We start from the raw sequence: 14,409 nt of genomic DNA, 5'->3' as shown, positions 1-14,409 counted from the left end.
TGACATCATTATCAACGCAGTAGAAGAGGTGACAGAGTGATCAAGTTTTCAGCTCAGGCAAAGCTGAGGGGACTAGCTGATATGCTCAAGGGTGCCCTCCAGAAGCCCTGGAGGAAATGGGCTGACAATTACTTTATGAAATCCAGAAGGACAAATGCCAAGCCTTGCACTTTGGAAGGAAGCAAAATGGGGACTAACTGTTTGGGGAGTAGTTTATCCGGCAAGGCCTTGGGGTTCCTGGTCATTAATGAGCAGAGTATGTGCTGTCTTGGATGCGAAAAGAACCAAGGGCAATGTATATTAACAGTGGCACAGTCTGTTAATCAAGGGAATGGATTATCCCCAGCCCTCATTAGAGTGTATTTGAACTCCAGTCCTGAACCTCGTGAGTATGGGAACGACATCAATAAAATTGAGCAGGTTCAGCAAAGGCTACCAGGATTATCAAAGCTAAAATGCTTGCCTTGTGAGGAAAGGCTGAGGAATCATAGAATCTTAGAATCCTTAAGGTTGAAAGGGACCTCTAGAGATCACCTAATCCAACTCCCCAGCACATGCAGGCTCCCCTGGATCATGTGGCACAGAATTGCATCCAAGCAGGTTTAGAAGATCTCCAGAGAAAGAGACTCCACAACCTTTCTTGGTAACCTGTTCCAGTGCTCTGTCACCCTCACTGTTAAGAATTTTTTTCTTAAGTTCCCGTGGAATTCTTGGTGCCTCAGTTTGTGACCGTTTCCTCTAGTCCTCTCGGTGGCCACCACTGAAAAGAGGCCAGCACCATCCTCCTCATTCCCTCCTTTGAGGTATTTATAGACACTGATCAGATCCCCTCTCACCCTTCCATTCTTCAGGCTGAACAGGCCCGGCTCTCTCAGCCCTTCCTCATAGGGCAGATGTTCCAGGCTCCTGATCATCCTCATAGTCCCATGATGGACTCTCTCCAGTAGCTCCACATCCCTCTGAACTGGACACAGTGCTCCAGATGTGGCCTCACCACTGCTGAATAGAGGAAGCTGGAGTAGCAGGAAGCTGGACCTGTACAGCCTGAAGAAGAGAYGATTTCAGTAAGACTTGACAGAAGACTGCCAGTGATTAAAGGGATATCAAGATATCTCTTCACAGTAGTGAGAAGATTGAAGAGAAGTTCAGACTGAGTAAAAGGAGAAACTTTCTCATGACGAGAGCAGTAAATGGAGCCAGTTGCTCAGAGAGATACTTCTGTCTTTATTATCGGAGATTTTCAAGATTCAAATGCAAAAGGCCTGGTCTGAGCTCAGAGCTGGGTCTACTTTAAACAAGAGATTGGAGTGGATGATGTTTGGAGCCCCCTTCTGACCTGAATTATCCTTTATTTACTTGAAAAAGCAACATACAACAAATGCTTTCTGTCAAAGTCTGGAGATAAATGAATGTCTATAAGGCATAATTTTTCAATTACTGTGGTTAAGCATCAAAAGGTTTTTCTTGGCAGATAAGTCACGCTTTCAGAAAAGAGTCTAAGACTTTTTTTTTTTTTTTTTTTTTTTTTTTTTAATGGCATCTTTGTATTATTTGAGCTCCGGACCTTGGAGCAGTGCCTCTCTAGTGCCTAGTGAACCTCTCGACCATTTTCTGGTTCTGGAAGACTGAGAAATGCCAGTGCAAACTAGTTAGTTTGCTAATGCAGAGCAGGAAGTGAAAAGGATTTGGCCTACACAGCTAGGGGAAGGAATAATCAGCAAGGGTTAAAAGGCATAATGATTTGTTTGGACGCAGAAGATTCTTTTCTTTGTTAGTTTGATGTGAGGGTACAAAAGTAAAAAGGTATCACCTTCAAAACAGATTTGTTTGAAAAGTATATTTTTGAGGTTTGGTTCTTCCAGTAGGGCTTTTGGTAAGAGATTTATAAATTCCTTGTGATCTTAATGTTGCCGTAAATATAGAAGTGATGAAATGTGCAAAAGATTCAATGCTTAACTAATTGAATAAAGCACCCCACATGTAGAAAGATATTTATGATCCAGTACAGTCATAAGTGAATATGTAAATTAAATTACTTGGGTTATGAAAAGACATGTGCAAGAACTGATTTCTTCTTGCTTTCCCTGAGCTTATAGCATCTCTTACTCATTTTAGATTTTTTCAAGACAGTATTTTAAGCATTAAAGGGATAGAAAACTGCTAGCAAGTTTTTACTTTGCTACAGCTCATCTTTGGATCACTTAATAAAGAATGCTAATATTCCTGCTTGACTTGTGCTCAGGAAAGGTCATTTTTTTGTAGTAAATTCAGTGTGACAGGTGAAATGGGGGCCTAGCAGAAATGATAAATAAAAATTGAGCAGTCAGCAGTGTATATGAATCATAAATTGTATGTTGTCAAAGTAAACCATAACTGGCATACACTGTCCAGTGTCCAAGTGTCCTCTTGGGTCCTTTCTTGTCTTTTAGACTTAAAGTCTAAAAGGGGTTCTTTTAGAAGGACTGAAGCATAGGTGAAGTCTCATTGGTGAATTTAAAGTTGGGATAGGGTCCCTTCTGAAGTGAGAAAACTCCCTGCAATCTAGGGTAGTGAGGTGTTTTGTTAGTGCAATTCAGTCCCTAATTTAATATTTGTCTTGTTTATTTTCATATCCCTCTTACCTGTAAAAATTATTTTTTCTGAAGCAAACAACGGCTATCAAGCTAAGCTTCCAATGAACGAACTCAACTTTAGACAGTGTTCTTTGTGAAAAACACCTGAAATGGGGATTTTCATAAGCTGATACAAGCAGATACATAACTCGGAACTTTGTTCACATACTCTGAACAAGCATTTTCTGCTTTATATCTTTGAACAATGTTTATATTTATCTGAAATTTTGCTTTTTTGAGTTCCTGAAATCACCTGTAACCTTCTTTCAGTGCACAAACTTGTAAAGGCTTCCTGCTGCTCCATGTGAGATTCTGTTGCTTTTTTGCAGGCAAGGCTATTTGAAAAGTCCCACTGTCATGGTCCTATCCAGACTTATGCCTAGCAGGAAATTTGACATTCTCCAAGAACCATAAGGAGATGCTGCAGCTTGCTGAGAAGGAGATTGCTGCCTTACGGCTTCAGTCAGAATATTTTTTTTGTGGGGGTGTTGATTGCAATGGGGAGGAGGTGGAGCAATGCCAAGGCTAGACATAGAAGTGAAATGAGAGATAAAAGTCACGCTGTACTAATCAGCAATCCATTCAGCTTCAGGAAGCATCAAGATGCTAAGTAGAGCATATTGCCTGAGAGAGACAGAAAGAGAGAGTTGACAAAATACTTCCCAGAACTGCAAGATTTTGTGACTAATTCAGATTTTGGGAGGCCATAATTTCCTTTTTTTAAGTACTTGTCATTTCTTTCCTTACTGGTAATAGTGAAGATCAATGGCCCTGGCAAACCCCAAGGCCTCTTAAAATAAAACAAAATAAAATAACTGGAAGAGAAAAAAGTCTGCTCACTTGCTAGAATTCATTCATGCCAGATTGTGACTTATATATCCAGCAAAGAAAGCACCTTTCTTTCTGGAATACTAGGGTCATTGCTCACTGAAAAAGAATAGCAGAATCCAGTACTTTGTGGTGAATTATAGCTATAATTATGCTCTGAATTACAAAAAAATATATATACTGTATTTGGAGAATATGAGCTCTTCCAGAGCTGCATAGAGTATGCTCCTGAAAAGTAGAAGAGAATAAATGTATTTAAAATGGAGGTAGCAAAAATGTGGAGAGAAAAATAGATTCAAGATTCATTTCACTTACATCATAGCAGAACTGTACTTTTAAGTGTAAGTGTACTGTTCTGTAAGGGTCCCTTAAATCAGGAAATAGTCCTGACTGTGATTGACAGAGGATGTGTGAAACTTATTCCTGAGTTATCAATAATAGCAAACTTCTTAGCAGATGGGCATTTTCAGTGAGTCCTAAAATAATACAGGAGAAAACTTTTGTGTGTGTGTGTAAAAGTAGTTGAATTATGAAAGGCTAATCAAAAACAAACATACAAAACAACAACAACAACAACAACAACAACAACAACAACAACAACAACAACAACAACAACAACAACAACAAAGCAAAGAACGTTATTGTGCTTTGAGTTTGGGCCACAAAGAGAAAGAGCCAAAAGTTTTTAGAATTTCAAATCCTAAGATGCACTCTTTTAGTCGCTGGGCAGGGGAGGCATTATGGTTTCCCTCTTAAACATTTACTTGAATGTTAACCTCCCATTTATAACTAGGAATATCTAGAAACATTCAAGTGCTAAGTAGGGGCTTGGAGATCTAACTTTAGATGCATAAGTTTTAGAATGCCAGGGATTCGGTGTAGCAGACATATATATTTGGGAACAGGGATCAGGATATCTTATCATCCTCCTGCTCCTACTTCAGATTTAGAAGTTACAGTGGTTGCAAGTTCCCTCTCTTGCAGCTATGATGAGAAGGTATTCCCTACTCTTTTTGCTTATACTCGTACATATGCTCTGTAAACATTTTGTCTTCCCAGAAATTGCTCCCTGAGGCATATTAACCAAAAATGGGTGCCAAAATTTCCTTTAACTTGGGGGCAAAAAAAGTCATCACTGCTTGGGTCATGTTTCTACTGACTTCCAGAGGAAGTCTGGCTGTTAGCGTTTGGCTGCTAAACTTGCCTTTCCTTTTATCCTCATGGTAGGTACCATTTCATTGCATTTAATTGCAGACATAAATAATGTCAATTAGCTCCCTGGCTGTTTGTCTGTGCTGCCCCATCAGTATGATATCTATACCTAATACTGTGTGAAAAATTGCAACTAAATTTATTTGGCCACAACATAATATGCTTTTAAAAAATTCCTTCAGTGATTATTCTGAATCACTCTAATGATATTCTATATTCTTTTTCCCTCCAGTTCTTCACACTATTTTTCTATGTTCTTTGAATTCCATCAGAAGCATCTTCATAACCTTTTCCCACTTTTTCAAATGATAGTTAATGCACACAGAATACAAAAGTTAATTTTCAGTGTCCAAATACACTTCCTTAATCTTCTTTTTTGTTTGTGCTGATAAGTTCATTTTGGCCTTTTTCTTGTTAAAACAAATTTCCAGGGCAAAAAAACATGCATATTAAAGTCCCTACCTGGACAAAGCTATTAGCTTATGGGAGAAAAATGTGTGTTGATGAATTACACTAATACAAGTACAGCAGAATAATTAAATGAGTGTAATACGTTAGTACTTCTAAATTTATTTTCCAGACTATGCAAAACAATTAAGTTTCCCTAAATCTCAAGGGACTGGGGACATACTATTAAAAGAATAATTCTTCTCTATTTGCAGCACCATCTATTTGCCACAATAGAGATTTGAACACAATATCTTTATCTCTTTGTACACAGAGACCTTTATTATACCTACTGGACTATTTTTATTGTTGGCTGAACTTGGTTGTACACTGAAACTTGTTTTATATTGTTCAATAAGCAATTTGTTATCTTAAGATAACAAATTATTATTAAACAATAATATTTCTGCTTTGAATTATATTTGGTGACATTTCATCAAAATAACTTCAAGTGAATATTAATGAATATTAAAATGAATATTAATGCTTTAGCATGCATGCTTCTTAAATTGGTAAGTCTAAGAGAAACATTTAATCATTAAGTGAACTATAGCTTATATATAAAATGACTACATAAAATGACTGGTGACAGCAACCTTCTTTATCATCTCAAATTCAATATAACACAGTTTCCTTTTATAATTCTGTAGATTCAGAACTTAATATAAAGTTGACATTTGAAAAGCAGATGTGATTACCTTTTCAATTACCTTTCCTAAGGTATATCACCATATATGGCATGCAGTGTTACTCAGCTAAAACAGAATTCCTTCCAACATTTGGATATGCTGTGGTTACTGGTGAACACCTGATCAGATATTATCAGATTAGTTATTCCATCCTCCATACTGTAATTGTCTGTGTCTTCCCCTACTTTTCTCAGATGACACTCTGTGGTTATTGCATGATTGTTGGTACAAGAATCAAGAGTCAGCACTTCATACAGCTTCTATAGCCATTTGATCAGAACCTTTGCCTCAGCGCAGTTACTTTGCTTAAACAGAAAAAAGAAGTGATTTTCAGAATTCAAGTGATGTGCCTGCATTCTAGACTTATAATAAGTTTCAGGCCAAGAGAGGCGATCATCCCCAACTATGCAGCCCTGGTAAGGCCACATCTGGAGCACTGCGTCCAGTTCTGGGCTCCCCAGTACAAGAAGGATGTGGAGCTGCTGGAGACAGTCCAGCGCAGGGCTACGAGGATGATCAGAGGCCTGGAACATCTGCCCTRTGAGCAWAGGCTGAGRGAGCTGGGYCTGTTCAGYCTGGAGAAGAGAAGGCTGAGGGGGGACCTGATCAGTGTGTATAAATACCTCAAGTGAGGCAGTGAGGAGGATGAGGTAGCCTCTTTTCAGTGGTGGACACCTATAGAACTAGAGGGAATGGCCACAGTCTGAGGCACCGAAAGTTCCGCAGGAACTTAAGGAAAAATTTTTTGACAATGAGGGTGACAGAGCACTGGAACAGGCTGCCCAGAGAGGATATAGAATCTGCTTCTCCGGAGATCTTCTAAACCCGCTTGGATGCAGCCCTGTGCCAAGTGCTCTAGGTGACTCTGCATGTGCAGGGGGGTTGGACTAGATAATCTCTAAATGTCCCTTCCAACCTTAAGGATTCCATGATTCTATGATTGTTTTTAAGTTTATAATGAAATGTTCCAATTTTAAAGGAAAAAAAAAATGAAAAGTGTCAAATGATTGACAAAAAGCATCAGGCAATTATTCTTTTGGGTTGTAGAGCTCTGTATTTGAAACTTTGTTAACTTGCTTAACTAAAGAATTCCCAGGATCTCTGCAGCTAGGAATATGGATTGAACTACTGCGTTCATTTTTACCTACTAGACTCTTTATTGGTGGAAATAGTGAAAATAGTAGTAATAAAATATCAGTGCATATATTGGAGATCTGAAAGATCTGGATTTCTGATTCTATTGTAAACAGAGACTTGTCTCCCTGTCTGTAGTAAAAAAAGAGATATACTTCATTTCCTGATATATTGGTGGGGTTCCCAAAGCAGCTTAGACAGAAGACACAGTTGCAATGCTAATTTGAGAATTACAGAGCTTCAAAGCAAATTATCTTGAATTAAATTGTCTTCAGTTGTCTGCCAGCAAAGGCATTGAACCTCACTGAAGAAGAGCTTAAATCATGCTATTTCTCACACTTCAAATTGAGTGAGAAATGCAGTTTGGGATAGGAAAGATCGCACTGTTGGTTCCTGAGACTCAGGAAACTGAAACTCTGATAGTTTCAGATCTGAATTAAAATTATAACCAGTCTCAAAGCTGAGCGGGGCAATAGGTTAATATCATCCCAGAATCCCTGTGTGTGCATGCACAGTGAAATGCGGGCAGATTTGATAGTACTTTGCTAAGATGAGAGCTGAATGGCACTGAGCAGATGTGAGTGGTCCTAATCTGCCTCGTTAATGGGTAAAATATATTAGCACATGACTCAGTTAAATAGGTTTTAGAGACCACATTTTTGCGTTGAAATTGGGCTAGGAGAATGCGGGCATGTACTCAGGTGACAGATACAAATGGTTAAGTCACTGTAACTGAGAAATGTTTATTTCTGTGCACATTCCCTTTTGTTGGTCTTTCTAAGGCAAAGCATTGTTCAGATCAGTTCTTTCAGCTTATCTCCTGCTCTAGTCTCCTTACTCAGTAGTTATCAAAACAAAAAAACAAACAAAAAGTTAAAATGGGAGGAAATACTCATTTTCTCAGAGGGAGGCACGTTAAAAAAAAAAAAAAAAAAAAAGAGAGAGAGAGAGAGACATCGATCATTACCACTTTGTCATCTTTGTCCAGGAGTTATCCCTCCACTTGTACATACCTACGGGTTGACTGTTGCTATAGGCGATGTGAGACAGGAGCCTTGACTCTGATGCTCCACCTGTAGGCTGCACAGCAACACACATCAAGAAAATCCTTAGTCTTGTTCTTCACTACTTTTATGCTATGGCATGCTGCCATCTCTTTTGTAAATCTTAAAAGAGATCTGAGACTGAGAACAAAACTGTGTCTCGATAGAATATCTTCTAACTTTCTTGCATTTCAAAGGATACACAACTTGTCTTCGAAATAAAGAAATGCTACTGCTGTTGCTCTCTGTAACGCTTCTTCCCTGTCTCCCTGAGGAGGCAAAGAAGTAAAACTAAGACTATAAGTATCATTCCTACTGCTGTTTATTGTAGCTCTGATGTAATTAGTCCAATCACTGCAAAAAGCACATGTATTAGTCAAATAACATCTGCCATTTACTGCTGAAACCTAAACAAAAACCATGTATCCAAAAGCTCCTCCAGAAATTTCAGGGTAGTTTAATATCATTAGCACTGAAGTATGTAAACAAAAGTAGACTGATTTCCAAAAGAAGACCAATTCTGGTATTTATTCTGGTATTTATGCTGATGTTACTTGCATTCTGTGGGCTTTTTTTTTTTTTTTTTTAAGAATAAAGCCTCTTCTGAACCTTAACATTGAGAAGACTCATGCCATGGTTTAACAACTGAGGTCATTGTATGAAGACTGCATTTTTTGCCATGTTTTTAGGCTGATTTTCATATTCACTCAGTGTTAGGACTATAAATAGGTATTTAATCACCAATGAAAGGAAGAAAATATCGATTAACTGTAAGAAGTTTTCAGTAACAAATATACATTTTTCAAAAGATTAGATCACTGGTATGGAGTTAAGCTTATTTGCCTTAAATCAGACTGCACTTTTCTGTAATTTTTTAAAGCAGCATAATTCTAGAATTGCTTTTCAAGATTAATGCTTCCCAGTCCCAGCAGTAAGATGTGGGTTTATAGGGGATACACTCACTATATTAAATACTCTAGTGTCACAATTATGAAAGCCCTCAGTGGGATCCACAGTTTAGAAGATGATGGATCACCACCTCCTGAAACAGAACGGTGGTGAAACTTAAACGGTGTTTAAAGCAAGTATTTGAAAACTGAGATATCACCCTGTGACGGATATGCCATTCCGTGACACACCCTTGCTACTTGAGTTTAAGTCTCAGCATTCATCTATATGCAGGTAGCTGCTTTCACCACGGTGCTCCCAAGTTTCTGCACAGCTTCTGAGTCCTCCTTTGCTCCAGCCCCATTTCATAATTCCAAAGACATTGGAGCAGAGACATTTCTCTTCTTTATGTTTGCACAGCACCATGATGGGATCCAGAGGTGCTAGATCAGCAAAGGCTGCCAGGCAGTGACAGAAAGTGTGTTTCTTTCTCTCTTCCTGATGATGAGAATTATTAAATTCTCCTTTGACTGCTCAGAGAAGAGACAGCAGGACTGTTTCCACAAATGGTTCAACTTGCTACCCTCTAGCTGGACACAAATCAAATGTTTAATGCTAATATTAATATTAACTTTAATTTATATCTTTTTCATGCAGCTAGTCCATTCCTGGAACATCTTAATGTATGCATAGGATGTTACACACTGCAGATCACATACAATAGTACAAGAAAACAAGACATGGCTCCCCAGCTATTTTGGAGGGGGATGATACACTGACCAACTTGCTGACACTGCATCATTTTTTTTTAATCTATGCCAGAATGCTGCTTTTGAACTGAAATGAAGATCCCATGGAGACTATTTCTATTACATCACTAATTTCAATATTACCTTTTGGATTTCTTTCATCCTGAAAGTGTGGCTATGAGGGAGAGTTTCTCTGATCCTCTTAATGCATGTTGGTCTCAAGTATGAGCCAACTGTGCAATTCTAGAGCTAAATTTTGTCTCATATTGAAAGTTCTCTGCTTATATCTCAGCCCTTGCATAAAGAACTAGTATTTAGTGAAATATATATGTAGTTATGACAAAGTAAAAATACAAAATGTATAGTATACTATTTGATGTATAGTATATCAGTTGTACGGTGTAAGCATACACTGCTGCTGCCAGAGAGCCGTGCTACAGTATGAACGATTTCTGTATATATACACTATTAAAAAAACACCATCAAGAAAAAGAAAGCACCTTCTGTAGATATATACTCCATGTTCTTTATGGTTTTCATTTCTGGCATTCTACAACTGCGATGAGAAATATTTGGCATGCTATACCAACCATTTTCATTTTATGTAATATGTACATCTACTGAGAGAGTGAGCCAACCACAGTGCTGGCAGCATCTGTATAAATTTGACTGCATGTCTCTGCTAATGTATTTCCATCGTAACCCACAGTAATCTTTATTATTTTAATCATGGGAGTCTGTTGAGCAGAGGTTATCAATAACACTGAGTATGCATAAGGTCTGATACATTTCAGTGTGCAAAACTGGAAAATATCATATGGCCAACAAACTAATTTCCCTAGATCAGCTCATATCCAGAGCTGATAGGCGATTACATTGAACTACTGCTTCCTAACTTCTAGTTACTAGTTCTTGATGATCCCTGTTTTCCCATATCCTCTTGTATATCTTTCTATTAGAGTTTAATTTATTATCTCTGCTAAATCCTATAATCTATCTATATCCTTCAAAATCAGAGCATTTTGAACCTTGCAACAAATTTCCTACTACTCATTTTCTATGCATAAGCTCATGCTTCATGCTATTTTCCATATCTTTTCAAGTTAAAATGTGCAGAAAATTAAACTTGATGCTGCCTTCTTTACCATGTTAGCTGAGAAATTTCATAATGCAGGAGAAATAAAAGTATCTATTTTGTTAACTAGCTTATTAAGAGTCAGCACACAAATATTATATCTTATTCTCATTTAAGAGCAGCCAAAAGTAGACCTCTATAAGTCGTCTGCCAGGAACATGTGAGCAGCAAAGTCTGCACTCAGTTCTTAGGGGTCTTTAGAGGGTCCCCACAGAAAATTAAGTGACCCCTAGTGATGAATCAGTCTTTTCTGTAACCAGGTAATGAGTTAAACAAGCAGATTTAAATAAATAGAGCTTCAGCAGAGGTGTGAAAGAGGGTAATGCATCCATTTGTGGAGATGTCAGAAAGCGCGGAGCTCCCACCGTCTAGACTACTTCAGTAGCAGCCCTTGAGCTGTCCTCTTTTATGAACAACAAAGAGAGCTTGTTATTGCCCTTTCTCTCAGTATCACTTATTCTGTTTGTGCCAAGTCTCAAAGGCTGCATTTATCTGGCCTGCTGCAGGGCCAGAGGTGGCCTTAGACTTCAGGACACAGACTGCATCTGCTGTGTGTGCAGAGCAATACTCTAGTCCAAAGAAATAAATGTTATTTTTAAGTTCATGCCTTTATATATTTTTTAATTCTAAAGACTCTGAAATGATGCAAGGGCCATTCTTGAACTATGCCTGTGACCGCTGTGCTCTCATTTAAGCAGAATGGGTGACGGATGGGGCTGGGTCCCAGCTTGCTCCAGGCTCTTTTATTTAGCTGACAAGTGTGTCCACCGTGTGATCGGCTTTCAGAGCTACACCACCTACCTTAGCATTTAGTAGTATTAGTTTTTCCCCAGCAAGGTCACACTGGGACTCGTGCTAAAGCTGCTATGTCTGTGGTGCAGCAGCTCCTGCTGGTACTGTGCACCAGTGGGATTGCTACTCATCTGGTGGTGATCTGCAGCTGCCCTGAGGATCTCTGCTTTTCAAATCCAGCTTGGTGGTACTGTGTACACAAAACTCACAGCACAGAAGGAAGGTACACCATTTTAGAAACCTGAAAGTCTCTTTTTGCATATCTGTGTCAACCCCAGTGCTGCAAATGCAAGCATTTGGTTAGTGCATAAGCTTTGCTGTGTTGTTTGCCTCCACTCAGTCATCATTGATTTTCAAATGTAGTAGTTTTCAACAGAAAGGCATCAGCATGTTACAAAGCCTATATACACATCAAGTGCACCCTGGCACTAACCATTACCTTGTTTGAGGCAGCTCTTCTGCTTTCCCACAGACACCTAAGGAGTTGTATTTGTCCCTCAGATTTCTTCCTCTATCTTCCTAGCAGAAGATACTCTTCCTCCCCTCCTTCCTTGCTAGCCTTCATGCCACTGGATTTGCATACTGTGTCACTGACTCCTTAAAAAAAGATGCATATCCACGTTTTCTATCAACACCAATTTTCTCTGCATAAAGTGTATTTTTTAAGGAAGGCATTCAGTTTGACTGAAATGGAAAATGTATAAATTCCTGTTGCTTTTCTAAATCATGTTAAACATATTCTTCTGTAGAATCATGCCCTCTTAATGCCTGCTTGAGTCAATATGACATCCAAAAAGAATAATAGCTTTCCTGCTTTTATTGCTCACATTTTTGTTCTCCACTCACTATGGAGATTTTCATCACAAAAGCTCATTTTTGAAAAAGCCAGAAAAGATGGAGAAAATACAGGGAATTCCTCTCTGAGGTCATGTGAAATTTGAAATAATAGGAGAGGCTTGGTATTTTCTCACACTCAATGTAGTTTGAAGTACATCTTTGCAACTTTGAATAGCTTCATGTTGTGCAAAAATTACACTCTACTCTTATTCTTATGTTCAGATTTTCAATTAAAAGAATTTATATGAGATTTATGCAGCCCTACCAACAAAGCTGAAAAGACAAACTCTTTATTGTACACTATCGAAAAAGAATATTAGAATTTAATTTTGATTGATTTTAAAACTCTGTTGTAAATTGCTGGTTTAGGTTAAAGAACAGGTTTCCTATTAATTTGGGATTTGTGCAGAATCAAGACCAAAAAGCATATAATAAAAATGTTTAGAATTTCATGTAATTTAGGAATATTTTAGTAGTGCCTCTATTGTACACTTACTCTCAATTATACCATACTTATGTTCTGAGACCCATTATACCTCCTTCATTTTCTTCATTCTCTGATAAATGAAGCGCGGGTGTTACTCTGTCTTAATTAGGACCTGCTATCTGATCCAACCTGCCATGCACTCTTATCACCAAAGTAGGTGGCAGCTGCCACTTTCACTTCAACCTTGACAACGACTCAGACCATATCTGACACCCCTGATGATGTTCTGGACCTAATTTACAGCAGACTGTGATTAAAACTCCCAATAAAATTTCATACAAGCTTTTCACCAGCCACTGTGCCACTGCTTACTGAACAAGCTTTTAGTAGGAGTTTTGCTTTCAGGCTTATATTAATGCCCATTGAACGAATTCAACAGAAATCTTTGCACCTCTAGAAAAGGCCCCACTCATTGCAAATGTGTCATAGACATGAATCATCCAAAGGCTGCCTGCTCTTACAACTGTTTTGTTTAACTTATTGGATGGCGTGTTGCCTGCTCATGTGTTGTTTAGATGTAGCATAGGGAATAGGTGTCAGAAAAAGATGTTTTTAACAGAAAAGTTTAAATAGAACAACAACTGTTAGCTTCTTAGCAGCAATTTCCCTTTTTGTGACTGAACAAGAAAGTATTATTTTCCTAAGAAGCTTTCCAGCCTGCTTGCACCTGGCCCCTGCGTCAGCCTCGAAGCCTTGGATGGTTGGGCTCCTGCAGTGCTTGTCTCAGAGCTGCCAGCCATTCTGGCCAGGAATACCAGAACATCAAGAATGTATTTTCATCTTATTCAAAGTGTAATTCTTGCTTTGATGTCAAAGACTAGGGGAGTAGAGAAGAGGCAACGTTTCCTAGTCAGTGTTCCTCTCCTCTTCCCCCCACCTCTCTCTCTCAGTTCTTTCCAAAGTGCTTCATCTTTTCAGCTGGACAAAATCTTCTGAATATGTTTATTAAACCACTTGGATCCTCTGTAAAAATTCATGGAAGGGCAATTATGAGAAGACACTAAGCAAAGAGTATTTTTGCCTCTCTTTTTGAATATTTTGAATAAAGCATACGTTGATTCTTTCCTCTCAGGTGGGTTAAATATTTGCAGAAATTTGAGTTTATTGATCCCATCCTCCTTTCTTTACTTTTCTCTCTTTTTGAACTAAATCAGAGCTGTAAATATGCAAATAAACAGTTCTTGCTCAGTTTCTCATCATAGTGCAATATAGTCCAAACCTCTTCTCAGCTCCCACTCAACACTCAGAAAACTGAGTATCTCACACAGAGCACCTACCATCTTGCAATATGTAACATATGTAATTATCTTGCAGATTTATGTAGAAATATAAAGGCAAATTTAAAATAGAGTACAGAGGTCCTGCTTACAGGAGGCTCTGATTAAGCATGAAATAAAAATTAGCCAGGTGTCTCCATGTTTCCTTTCTTGTCTTCTCTTTTCTTTTTTGTATCTGAAAAAACATAAATACAATATGTCAGAAAAAGTAAGGCTGCAATATGGATAAAAATACTTGCGTAGAGAGATATGGAATATTGCAGCTTGCTCCTGATGCTC

The sequence above is a fragment of the Nothoprocta perdicaria genome, unplaced genomic scaffold (assembly GCF_003342845.1).
Source record: "Nothoprocta perdicaria isolate Ctin4 unplaced genomic scaffold, notPer1 scaffold_21, whole genome shotgun sequence".
Lineage (NCBI taxonomy): Eukaryota > Metazoa > Chordata > Aves > Tinamiformes > Tinamidae > Nothoprocta > Nothoprocta perdicaria.
Note: the sequence above shows the minus strand (reverse complement) of the source record.